The 21,264-nt window shown below is 41.3% G+C and overlaps 1 protein-coding gene across 5 annotated transcripts in view; it reads right to left on the bottom strand.

Annotated features, from left to right (window-relative positions):
- The window catches only part of GLIS1 (GLIS family zinc finger 1), a 184,048-nt gene that overhangs the window by 108,704 nt on the left and 54,080 nt on the right, over positions 1-21,264 (bottom strand). The window contains exon 2 of one of the 5 annotated variants that reach the window (XM_058842735.1): positions 12,941-12,993. The exons of the other annotated variants lie outside the window; for them this stretch is intronic. The gene's annotated coding sequence lies outside the window, so the exon portion shown is untranslated. The remainder of the gene's footprint in view (positions 1-12,940; positions 12,994-21,264) is intronic. 5 annotated transcript variants of the gene reach the window in all.

Genomic DNA, 21,264 nt, shown 5'->3' on the forward strand with positions numbered 1-21,264 from the left:
CACTACAGTCACATGTAGCACCTGCTTCAGATTTGCTTTCCCTTTAATGGCATTGATACTTCTTCACTCTCTGCCGCAGAACATCCATCCAGCAGAGGCCAGAGCACTGGAATTACTGGGGACTGCTCAGGACCATTTGTGGCCCCTCTACTCTCACCTGACTGAAGCACAGTCACGTTAAAGGACCCGCGCCCAGCTTTTGCTTCTGAGGCACAGGCAGTGATTGTCCAAAGCACACAGATATGCCATGGCAGAGGTGTGAGGGAACTTTGAGCCCTCCTTTGCCTCAGCACTAGAGAGGGGACCGTTCTTTGTAAATTCAGTGAGAACTTTCTGCACCATATCCTGTTATTTATTCATTAATATTGTCAAAGCACAAAGGATTATAATGCCATTGCAGTTTACTCTGCACAGGAATGACCAAAAATGTGGCTCCTGCCTCAGGAAGTTCACAGCCCAAGAGACTGACAGATGCAGGCAGCAGAGCACAAGGGAATGGTGAGACATTTAGGACAGCAGCACAGCACAGCAGCAGTGGCCATGGCACAACTGTAGTAAAGGTGTCTGCATCTTTTGTCTGCATCATGGGCCAAACACAGCATGTCCAACCTCTCAAAGTGCAGGAGACAATGGTGGGGTTTGGCTCAGGCCTGATAGTGAAGACCAGCAGTTAATGGTTGGCAGGAAACAAAGTAGGAAAGGGACCTTGAGAAGAGGCAGGGAGAGATCAAACACACACACACCATGGTCTCCCCCTGCAACAGGGAACCTCTCACATTTCACCTCAGTAAAGAACTTTCTTTCAATAAAGAAGGAAAGTAAATTCTGCCTAAACATCTTACTGTGCAGTGATCTGCTTGTCTGTAGTCTAATGCAAGCCCAGTGCCACAGCAATGTCTCCAGAGGTGACGTGGGCCTGCACAACCCTGCCCAGATGGGCATCAGGCCCATCCCTCTCTTCCTGGGAAGCAGGAGCTAATCAGTTATTTCAGTCACAGTTGGACTGGGACATTTTGCAGGGAGGAGTGGAGATAAACTTGGGGTGGGAGGGGGAGAGAAAGAGGGACTTACACTGACAAGTGCCTGCTGGGGATAATGACCCCAGTCAGAGTCCTTGTGCTCTTTTAAAAAAGCCTCCACAAACCCCAGCATCTGGTAGTTCAGCTCTGGGTTTCCACTGTTTATTTTTCTATTCCAGCACTCTCATCCCTATGCACTGCCTATGCCTGGCTCTGTTAAGCATTCCAAGCTACAGAGCATAATTGAAAGAATAAAAACCCCAGGCTCAGCATCAGGCACATGCAGAAACAAATGAAACTGCTTAAATCCTTCCTTACACTGATGAGAACACAGGCAATAACCCCCAGCACCACACCACACAGGTCTGAAGTGAGCACAGACCAGGAGTGTCAGCCTCAGCAGGCTCCTCTGAACTGGTGGTTGCACACATCAACACCAGGTTATTCTGTTCTAAGCAGTGGGAATCAGAACCAACCTGCAATGCACAGGGAGAAGTTACTCCACTGAACTGTCCAGATGATAGATACTGTTCATTTCTCTCTTAATTTCAAAGATCTTAGTTTTTTCTCTGCGTCTCTTCACCCTCTTCACCTTAACACTCAAACTCAGGTTTGAAATCTCAGTTACAAATCCAAACATAACATAATCATGCTGCTTCTACTGACAACTGTCTACCTACCAACACTTGAAAAATTCAGTCTCTGGCATTGCTTAATGGATGGTAAATCATCCCAGGCAGCACCCATCAGCTGCACCTTCCGTTTGCCTTTCTTTCACTCGTACTTTGAACAGTCCCTACCAGGAGGTCTTCATAACATAGGATCCACCTCTGACTTGGAACTCACGACCCTCACTCCACTTCCAGGCCGTTCTGCAGACTATTCCTAAGGCCTTTCTGATCTACCTGCACCATCAGCACATCCACCCAGCTTCCATTACCCCATGTTTCTTTTTCTAATACATCCTCTCATATGAGCTTTACTCGTCCAATATTCCTTTACTGATAATCATCCAGACTAGTGCAGAAAAGAACTAATACACAGTGACAGGAAGGTGAAAACACGTGAGATGGGGAAAGGCTGATGAAGGGAGTTCTGATAAAAACAAGCCAATGCAGCTGTGATTGAAAGCCAAAGGCACTCCAGGGAACCCTGGAGCTGTGTGTACCTGGCCAAGATTTGTCTCTTGCCCTCTATCAGCTGCACCACTGCTGAAGGTCTTGCCTCATGCTGAGCTCCATCGTGCTGGACCACCCCTCCACCTGCAGTGCACTCTGTTCCCACTATTCCAGCTCAGCTCAGCATCAGGAGAGGAGCAGTGCTCAGTGCCTGACAGAGTCTGGAGAGAATCCCAAAGCTGAGGCTCTGCTCCCCTGGGGCAAAGGGAGAGCAAGAAGCTTCATCAGCCGCAGAGATGTTGAACCGTTCTGCACTGCGAGGTGTCTGTGCCAGGCCTGAGGGGGCTGTTAATGCTCCATTTGCAGGAATTCAATCTCTGAGAGTAATTTTTAACAAAATCTTTTGAGAAATGGCCCATCTTTCAGTCTAGGGAAACCACGTTCTGCATCTAATCACCAAGGCCGCTGGAGCTGCTAACTGTAATTGGTGATAATCACAGGAGAATGTTACTCTGTGACAATTCATTTTCTGTAATTATTACTCTATTCTTCTAAGTTACCTAAATGCTGTGCTTACAGCTACAAGAAGAACATTCCCATTGCCAGCTCTCAAATTGTTTTCACTTTGAGAGATGCATAATATTGAAAGCAGATGTACCAACTTGAACCATTTTTTTTCTGCAACATACTGTAAATGTTTTTAAAATGTGACTCTGGTACAATGCATGTCAAACAGTTGAATTCAAGGTAAAAAGCACTGCCAAAACCAGAAGACAAATGAAGTTTAAAATCAGTTTTGACAGATAAAATGGAGACACTTTGAAGCCATAAATCAGACGGCCAGTCTCTAGGAAGTCAATAATGAATGTATCTTTTCTCTATATTTATTATCCTGAAGATACACAGGAAAACAAGCTGACAGCAAAAAGCAAATTTGTACCTCAATGTCTAAAATACTTTACCCAAGTGGCAGTGGAAGTATGAGCAAGTTCATCTCCCAGTATTTGCCTGTTCTGAAGACAGATGAAAGACTAATATTTGTACATCTCAGTATTCAGAATCATTGCCTAAAATAAACATTTCAGCCTGATCCACCTTCAATAAAGCACGAACCCACATTCACAAATAGTAGATATCTGGATTATATTTTTTAACATTTATTATAAGCAAATCATTGACTGTTTCAAATAGGGGGTTTCTTTTGTGAACTTACGTTCCAGGAAATAAAGGACACAAGGAAACAAATTTTGGTTGTAAAATCTTTTTCTACCTTTTGTGCAACCTGGTTGGTTATATTGGGTCAATCTCTTCACATATAAAATGATGCATGCAAATAAAATGAAAGCAAAACAAAGAAGGCAAAGCAAAATGTTTTCCAAGCTCTGCAATAGAGTTCTTACAGTGTTTATAGAAATAGTAAAGTCTGGCTAAAACAAGCATCTGACAGCTCTGTGCTGCTTTCAGACACATGACTCCTATTTGCCGTTTATCCCATGGAGGCAGGACTGGGTACCCAGGCAGAGCCCCAGTGAAATCCCCGGGGCAATGCATGAATACAGTTTCACTTGCACTCATGCCATTGCTAGATTAGATCTTGTGTGTTGTGCACTCCATTCCATGCTCACTCAACACACTCCTTCTGAAGCCGAACAGATCTTGATATAAACTGTCCTGGAGGGATTAGTTACTAAAGAATACATAATAAACAAAGGCCCAAGAAACTGGTGCAATGAAAAGTAACTTTCACCTCCTGGCTTTTTTTTTTTTTTTTTTTTTAAGTTTTAAGTTATACTCTCAATCTGCTGCCACACATTCTGTTTGGACACTAACGAACTCCCTAAAGAGAGTGAGGTGTCCCGAAACGGATTTCCCAACATCAGTCACTTTCAAGATGCAGCTGGTGCTAGGTCATCTTGTCTATATTGGGTACTGGGAAAAATTCCTTCACCAAAAGGGTTGTCAAGCATTGAACAGGATGCTCAGGAAAGCACTGGATCATCCCTGGAGGAATTTAAAAGCTGTGTAGATGTGATGCTTAGCGAGGTGGTTAATGGTGGACTAAGCAGGGTTGGGTTAGAAGTTGGATCTTAAGAAGTATTTTCCAACCTAAACAATCCTATGATTCTTTGAGCATGCTCTTGCTAAAAATGGTTGGACCAGATGTTCATGATGTTCCTTCCACCCTGGTATTCCATGACTCAAAATGCAGCACCTAATAGTAAACTCAGCAAGATTTAATGAGGAAGTCTCCAAAGGCTGCAGGAGAAATAGCTGTCACAGCACCCTCCTAAATTGTTAAATCAGGAGGGAAAAGACTGGATTTGTGCATAAATCTGTCAATATGAATGTGCCAGTGCAAACATTAGCATGTGGGAATACAGCATGGATTCAGGAGACTCTGTGGAGATCAATACCATTACAACAATCTAGACATACAGGAAACTAAGACTTCCTTCAAATAAGCTTGATACTGATTCATGAAAATGTTTCTGTCATTTATCTCAAATCACTATTCCAAGTTTTAGATCATCCATAAAAAAATAAAATCAGGACTAATCATTAAATCTTACCAGACTATCCTTGAAATCAAGATTTTGAATTAGAACAGGCAGTGTTTTCTTTTAGCTCCTTAAGATCCCAGCGCTCCTTTTAAGTGATCTCATGCATTAGTTACTCCAAACTGGGTTTTATAAACAGCCAGCCATCACCCTGCACTGCTCAGCCACATGAGGCAGGCTGTGAGGAGCCTTCCACCAGCAGCTGGGTGTAACAAACAGCCATCCTATGCAAAAGGACTGTGCATCCTCTGAAAGGCCATCCATTGCCAGTATCTATTATAGCATCTATTATCTCTCTTTGCTTTGGGCCTGGCATAAGGTGGTGTTGGTTCTTCTCCCAGCATAGGGCAATGGACATCAGGGATTACCTGAAATCAGTATGTACCATCACTGGCTCTGGTAATTACTGCCAAATTCTCCTAATCCACAGAGATTAGCATTTAAATAACAGATGCTTAAACTTTAATCCAATCACACACATCTCTATGTCAGTTCCTTTGGAATTCAACAAAACGCCATGAGGCTTGTGAAAGTCACTACATAAATCATCTGGAAGAAGGGGGAAACATGCAACACTGGGACAAGCAGAACTTGTTTTCTTAGTAGAACAACATTTTCCATAGTTTGTGGTACCACATTCTTCCATTCCTTCAGATAGTATGTTTAAAATAAAGCTAGGATTTTTGTCAATGCCAGGTTTTCCTTTGGGAGTTTTTATCCTACAATTTATGTTATTTTACAGACCACTGAGCTGCTGTTCACAAAACCAGCCCTGAACAATATCCTTTGTAAAACAAAGGAACCCTCAAAGCAACCCATTCATCACAAGATCCTGCACCTTGCCCACAAAACACTGCAAGTACATGGGAGCATGAGGAAGGTAGCAGGGCCCCATTTCATTAGTATCAAAATTAATCACTCTGCAACATGGAAACCTGTTGGCTTAAGCTATTTTATAGATACAGCAGTCAAAGGCAAAATTGGGAACAAGAAGTGTTCCCTCTCTAAACACCGTTGCTTAGAAACCCTGTATTTTTAAAACCCTAGCACTCTAAATTCAGCATTGCCTGTCAGGATGGGATTTCAGCACAAGACATGAAGGTATTTTGAGGCCAGTTTCCTAATTTGCACTGTACCATATACAGAGTTATTTTTCATAGCAATACAGTGACACTATCAATTGGGATAAGGAGCCAGTGACACTATCAGCTGTGATAAGGAGACAGGAAACTGAGTACTTGTTCATTATTCATATTGCCATCTTCCCTGAAATCTCTGCCATAAAGTCAATTTTCTTTTGCTAGTGATGTGCAAACAAAACAAGACAGACAAGCCTTAACCCCACACAATGTACAGAACAGGAGACCAGAAAGGATACAAAGAAAAACATTTGAAAAATAACATAAGCACAAAATTTATAAGATAAAATAAAGAATAGATTAGACCAAAAATTAACAGCAGTTATTTGTTTTTACTATAATAATTTACATGCTCTGTTCTTAGAAAAACCAAATGTCACAAATGTAGCTACACTCTCTGCTAAGTGCTACCTGACAGCTCACAGGATGCTGCTGAAGCACAGATGCATCTGTTGGTAGGATCTTTGTTGTGTTTTATTATCTCCATCCTGCTGCAGTGCTTCCTTGCCTCTTGCATTTTTAAAGTTTAGAACTTTTCTTATTTAGAAGAGCCTTCAATTCAAGCAGCTAAAATTAAACATAGTTTAATTAAACATCGTTTCTCCAAGACAACTCTAATTTTACAGAGATATGCAAACATCTGGGGACGAGATTTACATTGATAATGAATTTTTGTAAATGAGAAACACTGGACAAAATTCCCTCTCAAAGACAAGAATGTGAGGCAGAATCAAGAAGTTAATTCTGAGTGCTCAGTGACTTAATCTCCATGTTTTTATTAGAAACTAATTAGGAAGAATAATTTAAAATACTTAGCAAATCAAATCCTGGCCTTACAACCAAAACCTTATCTAAAGTCTGTGACTGTTTTATCTAAGAAACAAAAAAATCAGTAAGAACTACAGGGATTGGGTTTTTATTCTTTGAGTTTTACCTTGACTGCACCGATTTTAATGATAGCAGTTTTGCCTCAGGCACTATCACCCACCACAGACCTTTGGTCACATCCTAGCAACATTTCTTCACCCCCCTGTAACCTCTCTGTGCAGCAGGCCAGGTTGTGCTATAGAAAGTGCACAATACAATATTCCTATCCCTAAAGGATGCACCGTTCTGACAAGAATAAACTCAGCTCTACCTATAAATGTCTCTTTTCCTTCTCATCCAAAGGAATGGCAAGTCTTGCTGTCTTGCCAGAAAAACATTACGTCTCCAAGCTGACACTGACTATGACCCTGACCCTCTAAGGCATGTTACATCTTGTTCTCCAGCCATCAAGTTTTAATGTCTCTTGTGTAATTCACAAAACAGTGATGCTTTCAGGAGATACCAAAGGCCACGGTTTTATTGCAGTGTGATGTACCCTGAAATCAATGGTGGGGCCTCAACTTAAACAAAACAATACTCTTTTACATATGGTTTATAGGGTTTAGCACAGGGGTTCTAACTTTACATGAGTGTACAGTGTACCACGGACATCTCCGAGCTTTTCACTGCTAAAAGTTTCCAAATGATTCTCCACTGAAATGCTGGTGTTTACACGAACAGAACCATGCAGAAAAAAAAAAATAAATAAATCTGTAAGACAAAGTCTGTCTCCGTTCTGCAGCAACAGTTATCACCACTGTGGGGTTTTAGTTCTCTCTCTCTGTACTGGTGAAGTGCTTGAGACTTCTCTGTTGATTCTTTAATAAGGAAACTGGAAGATAAATTTACAATCAGTCAAGGCAGTCCCCAAATATTATCAGGCTGTTTTTCTGAGAAAGGTCAGTTGAGTTATCTGAATCTAATCTTTTCCCTAAGATTGCAGACTGGCTCAGTGACCAGAGTAAAGGTTTGTGTAATGACTGCCTTTTATTGAAAGCAAGTAGCAGCAATAGGCTCATATATAAATGTAACAAAATGCAAAATAAAAAGAATGCATCATGCCAGAAATTACTTCTTTTTCCTTAGGTTTTCATCCTGCCAACTTTTTAGTAGCTTGGATAAGTCTGAAGATTTGTTTTCTTTATTAACTCAGTTGAAGTTCAGCAGAGACTCAGTTTTTTTAACACAGTCAAATCTTCTTGAAAAGATACTTTATGTGGAGAAAAACAATTGCTAATTCCCCAAATATTTTTAAAATCTTCAAACCCACTCATAATTTTTTGCCAAAGCCAATGGAGCCAGAATTTCCTCAGATGCATCAGTACTGTCACTGTCCTAACTCATGCTTTGAACTTGACAGGACTTGCAAGCACATCAACATTGGTCAGGTTTGGTGGCAAATTATAGTCTCAGGCCCCAGCAAGTGGTTCTGACACCAAGCAAGCTCCATGTTCCACTGCTATTGGTGCCTTCTGGATGCTCCTGGATGGAATTAGTGTTATTAGACGTTGGATACCAATTCTTGATCTAAATAGCAAACAGAGGCCCTGCATATACACAGTATATGCACAAGAAAGCACAAGTAACTACTATTTTCACAAATAAGCTTTTAAACAACAACTACTAACTGCAGCTCTGGAAGACTGCACTCCTTTATAAGAAGAAACAAATAAAACTACTGTAGGATCATTTTAATTCATGCCATTACAGGAGCAAGAAACGACCTGTCTCAGTGAACTATGCCCAACAGAACAAGGAGAGCAAAAGGCATCACAGACTCTTCAAACTGCAAGTTCCATAAATATGACTGCCCAGTACAAACTCCAGCATAGACAGATTCCAGCAACATGAAATTAACTGCACAAATTGCTCTTAAGTTTTATTGCATTACCTCAATGCAGGAAACACCAGTATATGCCAATTAACAAAAACGACAGATAGGACTGATATGTTTTCAGGGGTTAATGGAACTCATCTTCCATACAGTCCATATATTTTACTATCTTTTCAACAATGGCCCATTACTGTCTCAATCTTTCAGGCCTCCCTATTAAGTTCAACACTTCCATCACAGCTGATGTATTTTACTGTTGTTTTCTTAAGACACCTTAATTAAGGTAAGGTTATAGCACTTTTAGCTTTTCTTCCAACAGTATATGATTTATCTTCAAAGACTGTGGTGCCTATGTCTACTTGAAGGCCTGGAAGGTGGATGGTCCTTGGATTAGAGCAAAGACTGAAACACTAGAGCTGGTAATTCACATTTTGGATGACCCTCAGGCAAGTCACTGAGCTCAGCCTGCACTTTATGGCTTTCTGGTAAAATGGGAGTAACAGAATTTCTGTATCTCAAGGGATACTAACAAAATATATTAAAGACAGAGAGAGATAGCCGAGTTCTGCAGGACCATACAATCACCCTACACAGAGAACTTACGTCAAAACATTGCTGTCTGGCCACCCCCGTTTCAATGCTTTATGTATTTGCTGGCAAGACCTAATATGAAGCCTTCACCAAAAGTATCTTAAAATATAGTCATAGAGCACACAGGGGATTGCATGATCTTTGTCAGGAAGAAGTCTGAATAATTCAAACAGGCTCCAGAATTGCAGAGATATATATATTTTGGGATGCTCACTGGAGCTAAGCCTGAACTCTAAACCTCCTAAGCCTTTGCTGTCACAGCCAGACAGAAGGAACCTTCATGGTTAATTTTAGAGCACAGGAAAGGATCTTTAGAAGCATCCCAAGGAATCATCAATGTAAGTTTCTCTCTCCCCCCATGCCCCCCAAGACATGCCTCGTATAACAAATCAATTGGTGCAAAGGGAGAGAAAAAAAGCTCTTTTGAGTACACTGCTGTGCCCTTTACAATCTGTCTTCATTTCTGGCAAATCAGCTCAGACTGCACTGCAATGCCCATTCCCCAACAGATCACCCATCAGAGAATGGACAGGTAGTCAGAGCCTCGTCAGAGCACATTTCAGTGAGGCTTTCTGGGGAAAATAAGTTGAATTTAGCACTCAGAGGATAGAAAGACTAAAAAATGCATTCTGAGAATGAGGTTTTCAATGGAAGCAAAGTAATAGCTCAAGCCAAGGAGCAGCCAGAAATGAGGCACAGTGCAGTTACCCCTAGGCTCAATCAAATCTGAGATCTGGATATATGCAAAAGTCCAGCTTAAGACAATTTAACACATTTTCTTGTAGTATCAGATTTCAGTCACTTCCCATTCACCTTAAATTGTGGCCTAGTCACATTTTCATCATTGCATCGACAGGGAAAACCAACACAAAGGGACAAAAGCAAGAAAAAGAAGAGCCCTGGAAACCCTGTCACCACTTTCTCCCTCCCTTTCCCCAGCCTGTTTACTCTTGGGTTATCCCAGCCCTCCCATCCCATCCCATCCCTCACACCCTTATTTCCAAGGCCTCAAGGCCTGTCATCACCAGGGAGGCAAACTGGCACATCCCTCCCTCCAGCCTGCCTTGGGAATCTGGGATGTTTGCAGTTTCCACATCCATGCAAATGACTGCTGCCAGCAGACCTTCACAGGAAGCAGGAATGGCTGCAGGATACATCCTGCTCCAAGACTAAGGATATGCCCAGGCCAGGGTCTTTCATCACAAAGCTGCCAACAATCCTTTACTTTTCTGGATTCCAGCTCAGGAGAAAGCCAAACACCTCACTCAACCACAGTCTTTGGACAGGACTGGGTGCAGAAATCCTCAAGATTGCCGACATTAGAGGAGGTGGGAGAGAGCTTTCTCCGGACTCCCATCTCCACTGGCGATTTGGCACTGCTCATGGAACAAAAACAGCTGAAAGAAAATGCTTAAAAAGGAAGACACCTTTCTTCCCATTTCATTTTCCTTCCTTCATTCAGTTTACAGGACTTATGTGATTTTGGGATCAACACTAAGTTTCAGATCCTGTATTTTTCTGGAGAAACACCATAAGGAAATCAGCCAATTGAGTCAACAGAGCCCAAATCTAATGAGAACTTGCTAATTTTTTTCTTCTTCTTGAGCACTCAGGAAAGACTAATTTTCTGAAGGGAATGCTGTGATTTGAGTGTTCAAATTAAGTTGCCAAATTTTTATTCTACCAGATATCCTCTAAGGAAGGGTATTTCTTCAATAGAACAGCAAGAGCTTTTTTGAACATCTAAGGAAACTAACAGGGAGAGACCAACATGCTCTGAAGTCAGAAATAGATGAAGATTAAACTAGCTTTGATTTCTTTTTGAACTAGGAAAAAAATTACTATATTTAAAGTGAAAGGAAACTCAAAAGATCCAGAATTCCACCACACTGCAAGGTGGCAAGTTTCTACTTATGAACCACTTCATACTCTCATACAGGCACTTCCCTGAAGCAAGTGCAACCTAATTTTATGCAGCTCCCCTCTCAGAAAAGAGAGCTGAAGTACCTTTCACTGACAAGGAGATGCTGCAGGGAAAGACTGTGCATGTGGTTACTCACAAGTGAGCAACTGACACCAGGTGATTTGTTACTTTCTGGTAAATTTATCCTGATGCCAAAGCCCTGAGGCCTGGTGCCTCCATGAACACATCTGCTCCTATCCACAGGCTCTTTAAAAGAGCCAAAACATCAACACAATAGTAATTTGTCTCCTAGTAGAACCAGAGACATTTGTGCACCTCGGGAGCAATGATTGTACACATGGAATGGATATTCTTGGAAAACCTGTGAAGTTCATAGAATATCTTGGGAAGGAAATACTGTCTGTCCAGCCATTCTCATGCTGTGCTGTGTGAGACTGCCTGACCTACCCAGGATGGTTCTGCAGATCCAGCTGATCAGAACACAGATCCCCAAAACTTCTGCTGGTGCCTAACTTGTCTTCCATCTACTGACACACAGCACAGCCCAGTCAAATCCTGCTGCTGGGAGATCAAGGGGCGGGTTCTCAGCTCATGCCAATCACCAAAATTCCCAGCACTCCAGCATTGACTGCGGTTCCTTTTGCAGAACCACTCAATTTTAGGGCCAATGAGTAACTCAGCTTTCATCTCCTATCTGCTTGCTGTGGTCTCACGTGACTCCTGACTGCTCAGTTCTGTGATTTCACTGGGCTCTCCATTAGATCCAAACTGACCTGAAGGATCATACACTACCAACCAGCCAAAACCGAAGCCCTGGATCAAATAAAATAACCATTTTTAAAAGCAAAGACAGGTTTGCTTACCCAAGTTCAGACAGAAATATAAGCTCTTCACATTCCAGGACAGCCTTTCAGTATTTTCCATTTTCATTTACATACCTTATAAAAATAGCCAACGTTTCATGATATATACTCACAGAAGTTAGTCCCTGAGGACAGATGCAATTTTTGTTTACATGGAAAACTTGTCATAGGCATTAAGGGATATATGAGCATTACTGTTAGCTGTTTGAATTGTGTCCAAAGAAAAAAATTAACTTTGTAATTAAAAAATCAAATCCTGCCTGAGGCTAGGCAAGGAAACCAAAAAAACAGTGGAGTAGATGCTCTGTACTGGGGAAAGAAGCACACTGTTCAGCATGGCAGCTGGCAGAGCTTTGATAAGCACAAAATGGAACTGCCTACAGAAAAGAGAAAAGGGAAAAAAAATCCAAACTCTCCAGGGAAAGCAGTAAAACACAAAGAACAAAATGTGCCCTTGAGCTCAGCGCAGTTTAAGTGCTCCAGGAGTTCCTTCTAACATCCAAATTCCCCAAATAAATCCCACAGAGACAAACTCCAGAGCCCAACTCAGTGTTCACACTTCTCCAGAGAGTTCCATCACTGGTGTAACAGGATGGTGCTTTCCTTCCTGCACAGTACCAGTAATTCACAACATTTACTAATGACAACAGCTAAGTCACTACCAGTTTGTGGCAGATACTGATCAATCCTGTAGCTCCACTGGAGCAGGTGCTGTAGAATATCCTACAAAATCTAAGAGATAGGACACAAAAGAATAGTCTGAGATACAATACCAGCAAACACCCTCCTCTGTACTTCTGGAATAATTTTAATATAAATATAATATAAATAAATATATTTATAAATAAATATAAATTTAATATTAATAAAAACAAGCTGAAGAGTTCTCGATAGCAGCAAAATATTTAAACACGTGGTAGCTTCTGGATGAACCTGAAATTTGTGATGCAGAAAAATGCAATCCATCTTCCCTCCCCATTATGTAATCTACTTAGTATCTAAAAAACGTTCTTGATATCTCACTCACCACAGTCTTGACTTCATTACAGGACATGAAGTATGTCTCCTTCCAAGATAGGACTGCAACAACCAAGACACTTTTGTAAGCAAGATGTGACAGTATGAGATCTCTAAATATGAAAAGCTATTCCAGCAGTCTGCTAATGTACAGCAATATCAGCGTTCTGCCCTGCTTTATATGGAACTCCTTGACAGACCCTCTGTAATTCAAAAAACAGAATAAAATAATTTATGTTCCTTGTGTATCTATTGGCAATAATACTTACACAATTTTAATGAATTTGCTGGTAAATCAATAGCTCTGTTTCTGTTCTGCATTACAAGTATTACTGCATGTCAAATAAATCATTGTAATGAAGTTTGATGAGCAAAGGGTTTGATGGTGGTGTTCCATAATTATAAACATCAGCAGCAAGACTTTTTCAAATCATGAAAGGAAAAGTGCTTTGATGATTGCAAGTAAATTCCCTGATTAAAATTACTTTAGACATTTCAAGCAATGGAAGTCTTCAAATCTGGCCCTGACCTTTGCTCTTCAAAATACATCTCTTCGTTAGTAAATTGCATTACGTTTAATCATCAAATAATAAAGACACTGAACATCACAAAGCCACAGTACACAGTTGATTTATTTATGCAAATTTTAGAGATGCAGTTGCTCAAGCCATTTTAAAGGTATCCAACTTCTAAGGAAAGAGAAAGCTGTATCAATCTGATGGAAGCATTTGCTGCCTTCATATGGAAAGAATCAAAGGACTGAAGAAATAAAGTATCAGCTGAAACAGACACCACATTATCAAGACTATAAAACATGACTTATTTTCAAGTTTCTCTTTGACGTGAGCATTAAATTCAAAACTATAGCTAACACTGGGTCAGGTGCAAGACTTGACAGAAGTAAAAATCACCTTCACCATTTCTACGGTTTTTCATCAGATTCCTCCTATCTACATATCAAACAACTCCCTGAATGTCTTGCACGCATGAAGAAACCAACTGACCCAACTAAATAGGTTTTGCTGTGAACTGTAAACAATTTAGGTGTTCCCATCAAAGAATAATAGCAAACAAACCTGGACAGTAACATCAGAACAGATGTGCAAATTGCCTGCTTGGAAATAAACAGGGTTTACATCATTTTCCAGCAGAAAAAAATGGGCTTTTACAGGAGAAATCTTTTTTTTTTTTTTGTCACTCCTTAACATCCTGAAATACTTCTATGTATTCTCAGTTATTATGTTTATTGTTCTTGGTTACAACAATACATTCCAACTACACACCAAAGACATTTTCCCAAACTCACAATAACACGAAACATTCCCACTGCTCCTCCCTCCTTGTGTCTGTCCACGCCTCTAATCTTGCAGGGTGTGACTCTGAGGACATTTTGGAAAAGACGTACAAAAAGAGCTGGTATTTCCAATCTTCACAAGATTGATGAGATTTCAAGGATATAATAAATGGCACGTGCTGGGAAGTAGGTGCCCTATGCTGCATTAGTTCAACTGGCACCTACACAGCTCAAAGAACTGGGAGCAACAGAAACCTAATGAACAGACCTGCATCTAGGAATGTCTTCTCCTCCACCTTCCTGATCCACAAAGGCAGTACAGGAACTCAGTGCTCCTCTGGTTTTGTACCCTTCTTCCAGATCCCTCTGAGATTTGGGCCAGCACAAGAGCAAATCTCTCCTGAAAGCAGCATTATGGTGACAGAGGAATGCTCCATGAAGCAAAGCTTGAAACAGAATGCAGCACTCCTGCTAACAGTGAGAAACAGATCCAGAGATCTTTCTTCACTAACCATAAGCCTGAGAGAAAAAGCAACTATGAGAGAATGCAGCTGCATAAATGCAGCATAAATGCATAAATGACAGTATCTATCCTCTACCATACATGAGTACCCTGATCTTCAGCTGTATTTCAAAGATGCACAAAGGAATTTAATGTTTATTCTGAGTGTTGTTCTGCAAGCTCTGTCCAGAAGGTTTCTTTCCAGAACAGCTGCATGGACAGCCCACCATGAGACTTAAGGATGGTGCTACAGCTGGAAAAGGGGACGCATTCTTCATCCCTGAGTCCACTTCAGGTGCTGTTCTACACAACAGACATAACCCAACCACAGCAAAACCTGAAGAACTCAGAATATACCAGCACAGTAGCTCAAGACAGTCCCCTCATAGATGAAATGTCAGTGACAACCTCACTTCAGAGGGCAGAATAGATACTGAACTGCAGCAATCCTATCAAGACAATAAAGAACACGATGCACAATGGATTTGGGCATGAAGTCATTATCACTGACTGCAAATACAATTCAAGCAACCAAAGGAAACAGCACTTAGAAAGAGGACCAGATAGATGGGAAAAGGCAGATATTCAGGCATCAGCATGGTGTGCTGTTCCTGAATGCTCATACCCGGGAAATTCAAATAAATGAGGGAGAGGCTTTGCTGGAGACAAGACTGGCCCAGCAACTGGCTGTAAAGGCATGGCAGCCAGCTAATTCCAAAGGGTGAGGGCAGCAGATTGGAAGGGATCAACAGAAAGGAATCTGTTGCTTTGTCTGCCAGAAAGCACTGGAAATACATTTTCATAGAAGTTGTCTCTTTTTTTCCTCCAACCAGTAATACCAGTACAGCGAAGACAAACTAAACCAGCTGCCCCTACTGCCATGTCCAAGACATTCTGCAGAGCCCATGGGCCAAATCTAGAGGTGAGCATAACCAAGGTTACAGGAAATCTACAGTGGTGTGACTTCGGTCACCTCCAAGAGCGCTGGGCCTGTGTGCATCCCCACTGCCACTCCCTCCAGCCTGGTGTGTGCTTCTCTGTGCCTGTGGCTAATCCATAAATCTCATCTCCTCGTGCCCTGCCTGAATTTGGCTCTCTGCATACAGACCCAAGTGAAGGATGTTTTGGGGAGTCCAAAGTCTGGGTTCTGACAAGGCAGCTGAATGTTAAACACGTACTGAATCCCAGAGGGGAATAGTGTGACTCTGGGAGCAATTAACTGCCATGCACCAGAGTGCAACTCACAGAAGGGAAGGGACAGCTTCACTTACAGCAAATAGGACTGGTGTGTGTGTGTACATTAGTACATTATAGAACCTACTGTAAATCATCCTAAAAGCAACTACATTAGTGGGAGGAACTTGTGACATGTCACTCCTGGGTTAGTCCCAACTTCTACCAAATAACAGGGAAATCTTGAAGTTTTTCTGAGGTGTTTCCCAAGGACATTTTGGTAACTAACCAAGGGGTACCCAGCTGTCTTGTGCAGTCCCAGGGAACAGGTAGGTGACCAGTGCCCACGTATACCCAACCCAAAGCTGTCCGTTCACCTTCAGGAAGTTGTGCAATTCCGACTGAAACTCACCACAGCCTCTTGGGCGCTACTTCCAACATCCAGAATCGTTTTAAGTAGCACCCTAAAGTTAGCCAAGTGAGCTAACACTTTCCTTTGAACCCAGGAGTCTTTAGAAAGGTCAGTAAATTTTTATACAATATAGAAGCGTGGTGTGCTTGCTACTTAACAATCCAGTTCTGTGCTGGATCTGTCACCACTACAGTAAAAAGTTTAAGTGTATCGTGTGCTTATAATAAATACTTTGCACAAAATTATTCATTCCACAGATGGACAAAAGGGACTTTAATGCTTACTTTGTTTGCAGAATGTTATATAAACTGTGCTAGTTACAGGCAAGAATATGGAAGCCGTTTTGTTCTATTAAATAAAGGAAACAAGGTTCACGTTTTAAAATTAATTCAATGAAAACCATTAAGTAGCTGGCTGTGAATGCTTTGGGAATTTTTATATACACACAGACATACACATTTTTACCTGATACTAATTTCCCTCCCCCCTGGCCTCTTAAACAAACACACTGTTAACCACATCATTCCCAAGGAGTTCTGCAAGGGAAGAGTTCCAAGTGAAGATGGCACAGCAACATTCATTACCCAAATAGTGCAACCCTGCCACATCTTCCAGCAGGCACAAAGGCAGGGTAAGCCAGAGGGGTTTTCTCCCAGCAGATGCAATTTGACCTCTCCCATAGTCATGCTGGTTTAATACCAATAGCTGAGGAGGAACAACCACAGCCCTCTTGTCTCTTGGCAGTATCAGCATCACTTTGGGGATTAGTCCAGAGCAGGCTTCTGGCAAAGGAGTGATTTCTGAGAGCTTTTCTGTACTGGGGTTTGCCTTGACTTCAGCTCCCTTTGCTGGTTTCAGGGCAGCTGAGCTTTTGTCCTCAGCTGAGAACAACCTGACAGCCCCATGCCTTCTGCAGCCTGTTGTGAGCTTACAACACAAACCTAAACAAGGATTTTAACTGCTCCTCCCACAAAGTTCTCAACCTTCCAAGAGCAAAGGTGCTGGCTTGAAGGTATAATTTCCCTCTGTGATTACAGGCTCTCTTTTTTTCCTCAACCACCTTTTTAGTTTTTCTACTTAACACCAAGCAAGATGTGATAACATTAGTCCTAAACATCCCCACAGCGACTGGGTGAGGCCACAAATGACAGGTTGCGCATCCAACTCACAAGAAAGTTGAGGGTTTGAGGAGAACAGAGCTTCAGTTTAAATAAAGCCAATTTTTTATCAAGAACCACAAACCAAAGCAACAGGAAAAAATATTAGAAAAAAATAATGCATATAATTAGGAAATGTCACTAGTTTTTAAAACACTTTCATAGAACTTTATGTATCAATGTCTCTCTGAGATTCCAACAACATATTTCTAATCTGTCACAGCACAAGTCACACATCATAAAAAGCAATAATAACATGGCTGGAGTCAGAGATCCCTGCACCGCTCACAGCTACCCTACTGTGGAGCTTTTCACTCCCAGATGATGCTTCCCATGGCTCCTTTATCTCTCAGAGCTTCATAATAACTCCTCCAGGACTTAAATTACGATACTTGTATCAGGATGATAATTATGCATGTCTTTGAGAACTGTAAGGATAATGTATCAAATCTTTTAGCTGGCATGTTTTATTCTACAGCTTCATTGCTAATTTACTCTAATGACCCATTTACTCTCTGGATTGTGTATAGTCCACAATGGTCTAAATTACTCACCTGCTTGCACTTAAGCATTTGGCTTCTATAAAATGATAAGTAAGTGCAATGCAAATGTACTCTCCAATGATCAGTGCCATCGGTGTCAAGATTGTAGCTGGGTAAACACAGCTCAAGGACACAGATTTGTTCAAGCACACAGATCTATGCCATCTTCAAACAGAACCCTTCGGTGAAGATCGGTGGAAATCTCTAATAGAGATGTTAGTGTTTATTCCTGGCTTTATCTAGCAGAGTTTTTAGCACAGCAATCTTCCATGATGTATTTTGAAACTCAGACTGCTAAGCCACATGAGCATCTTTAATGACAACACAGCAACCTCTCTGTGTAGTCATACTAAAAGCAGCAGGATATGGTTTTAATCCAACTGGTTTGAGCAAATGCAACACTTGGGTAACTGCAAAATTGTATTCAGCTCATCTGACTTCATCAGTAGCTCAGGAGTTCTCACAGCAACATCAACACCTGCAATTCTCAGGTGTACAGTGGGAGATCAAGGCAAGACTCCAGGTTATTTTGCTCCATCTTGCTGGGGCACCTTGACTCCAGAAACTTCAGCCTGGAGAATCCCCAAGAGTCATATATACACACAATCACACAATGTGTCAGGATAGATCGTCTGTGCTCTTCCTGAGATACAGCTCAGGATCCCAATAAAACTGATTTAGCACATCCAGGGAAGCTTCCTAGCAACAAAAGATTTACTTACCAAGAATATAACAAACACCAAGCATTTGAAAGCCAGACTGGATCAGTAAGACCACTAGGAATTTTTCACTACCCATAGGATAAACATCTTGTTCTTATCAAAATCATACGGAAATTTAAGTGATGCTCTTTTTTCAATAAACACATGGCAAACCTGAAAGATGTCCTTCAGCATACAAGATATATCTTATAAATATATCTTGTAAACAATATATAGTTTAACTTCATGATACAAAATGGCAGGGAGAAGCAAATAAAGGAGAAAGAACAAGTGAACTATTGTTAGGATCATTTAGCTATTCAGAGAAAGAGAAAGAAAATGCAAGCATGTTTTCTTACGAAATAACAATAACAATTGGCTTTGTCAGCTAATTCCCTATAGGTTTTATTGGTCTCCAATAGAGCCTTAGATGAAGAGCATCATGCAGATAAAGGGCCTGGCATGTGTTTGGGAAATCCAGCAGAAGGAAGGAAAACGACATAATGTGTGAAGGTGCAACAGAGGGAACCAGAGGATAACAGGATAAAGTGACAAAGGATCAGGGACAAAGCAAATTATCAAATTTCCCGAAGACAAAGCAAGAAATATTATACTCAAAGCAGAGGAACATTGGAGCAAACAACAGGATTTATTCAGGACATGATGTGATCTAATCACTGGAAGAAAATGCTGAAGATTTATCCTTTCTATCATTTACCCACTTTAAAAAAAAAACAAAACATTAAGAAATAAGGAGTTTCAGTTCTTCTTGACTACAACAGAACCCAGATTTGCTGCAGAATAATCAGGGACGAAACCTGCACAGAGTGAACTGCAAAAGTGAACAGGAGACAGGCTTGTCAAATGTGAAACACTTTATTAGCAGAAGGTCAGTCAACAAAATTAATTTGTGCAAGGCTGACACATGAAAATAGAAGTATTGCTTTAGTGTTTATGCTCTGGAAATACTAAGGGACAAAACCCATGAAAATCTTCAATGCCGTTTTCAGAGCTGCTTTTTAGGGAGGAGCTGCCCTTTAAGTCTGAGTGACTAATGGCAATGAATGTAATCTGTTTTTTATTTGCGGTGCCAGGCTCATTTGGCTTGTGTAAAATGCAACCCTTTGTTTGGTAAACAAGCAAATTAAACTGGTGATCCAGAGAATCTTGGAAACTTTACTTAAATAAAGGAGCCTCTCTCAGATTCATGTCTTAAAGTTGGAAGGTGTGTTTCCAGATTACCCTGAGCTTTGCTGTCAAGATCAAATAGGTTATCTTTGATAATATATTCATGCTGTATAAAAAATAGAAGTAGTGAATAAACATGTATTTATTCATAAAGAAACAGCCTCAGCTCTTTAATGAAGCCAGAATAGTGCTGCCTGATGTATTAAAACTTAATTAAAACAGTTACATCATTGGAAATACCCTCAACAATTACAAATATCTATACTAATGTTACGATAGGAAGACTAATATAAAAAAATAAGGAAACAGGGAAAGAGGAAAGAAAAGTATGCCCAGCAAGAACTGGATAATCCCTCCATAATATTGCTAAGATTTGGAATCTTTGGAAAGATAACCTAAGACATATGTGAACCTTGGGGGAATATTCCATGAGAGAGGTTCCTCCCAGGCAGTGAACAGGTCCATGGCAGCCAGGGTGACACACTGGCACCCCAAAAGGCAGAACCACACAGCATCACCCTGCTCCAGCTGAACTGTGCCCATTTACTCGCTGCCAGCGTGCAGGAGTGCAGGAGCAGGAGTGCAAATATTCCCCGGGATTCATGTGAAGCAGCAATCCCCCCGTGTATCCGGGGCAAACACTGCTCCTTGCTGCTAAAGCTGCCCATCCTGAAAGCAGCCAGAGACAGAAACACAAGTGCAGCTGCTCATGCCGGTGAGAATAAACTGCTCTGCTCTCCCCAGCTCTCAGCATCCCTGGGCACAGCAGAGGCTGCAGTGACAAAGCCTGGGAGTTTTGAGTATGTCCGAGGCTACTGCAAGGAGCAAGTCGTTGCCTCACAGGCACTCACTATTTCCAGACCATGGAAAATGCAATGCTGAAAACAACTCGTTGATTCTCATGCTGCAGCTCTTCTAAAAAATAAATTATGCAAAAATGACACCCTCTGGCTGCCTGGGCTGAGCTGTTGTTTAACATCATAAACGAGACTGCTGTCAGGTATTGACAGAATTTGGAAAACGCTTGCTACAGAAACCAAAGGCTAAACAACGCTGAGAGACTCCTAGGACACTGCTGGCCAAAACACTTGTTTCTCTCTTTCCTGCAGAACTAAGGCAGCAGAAGCAGGATTCCCTCTGCTGCATTATCAACAGATCACTGTGCTGAACTCCAGGCAGTTGCACATATTTAAATGCACAATTCAAGTGTAAAGGAGCTGGGGAAGATCTAATCTTGGCCCAGTGACATACAGGGTGAAGTAACCCATTCCTAAAAACTAAAGTTAGTTTGAGAAACCAGCAGTCAGAAAACACATCTTTCCCTCCACAAACGGAATAAGCTGTTAAGCAACCAGAGACATGATA

This window comes from Poecile atricapillus, chromosome 7 (genome assembly GCF_030490865.1).
Source record: "Poecile atricapillus isolate bPoeAtr1 chromosome 7, bPoeAtr1.hap1, whole genome shotgun sequence".
Lineage (NCBI taxonomy): Eukaryota > Metazoa > Chordata > Aves > Passeriformes > Paridae > Poecile > Poecile atricapillus.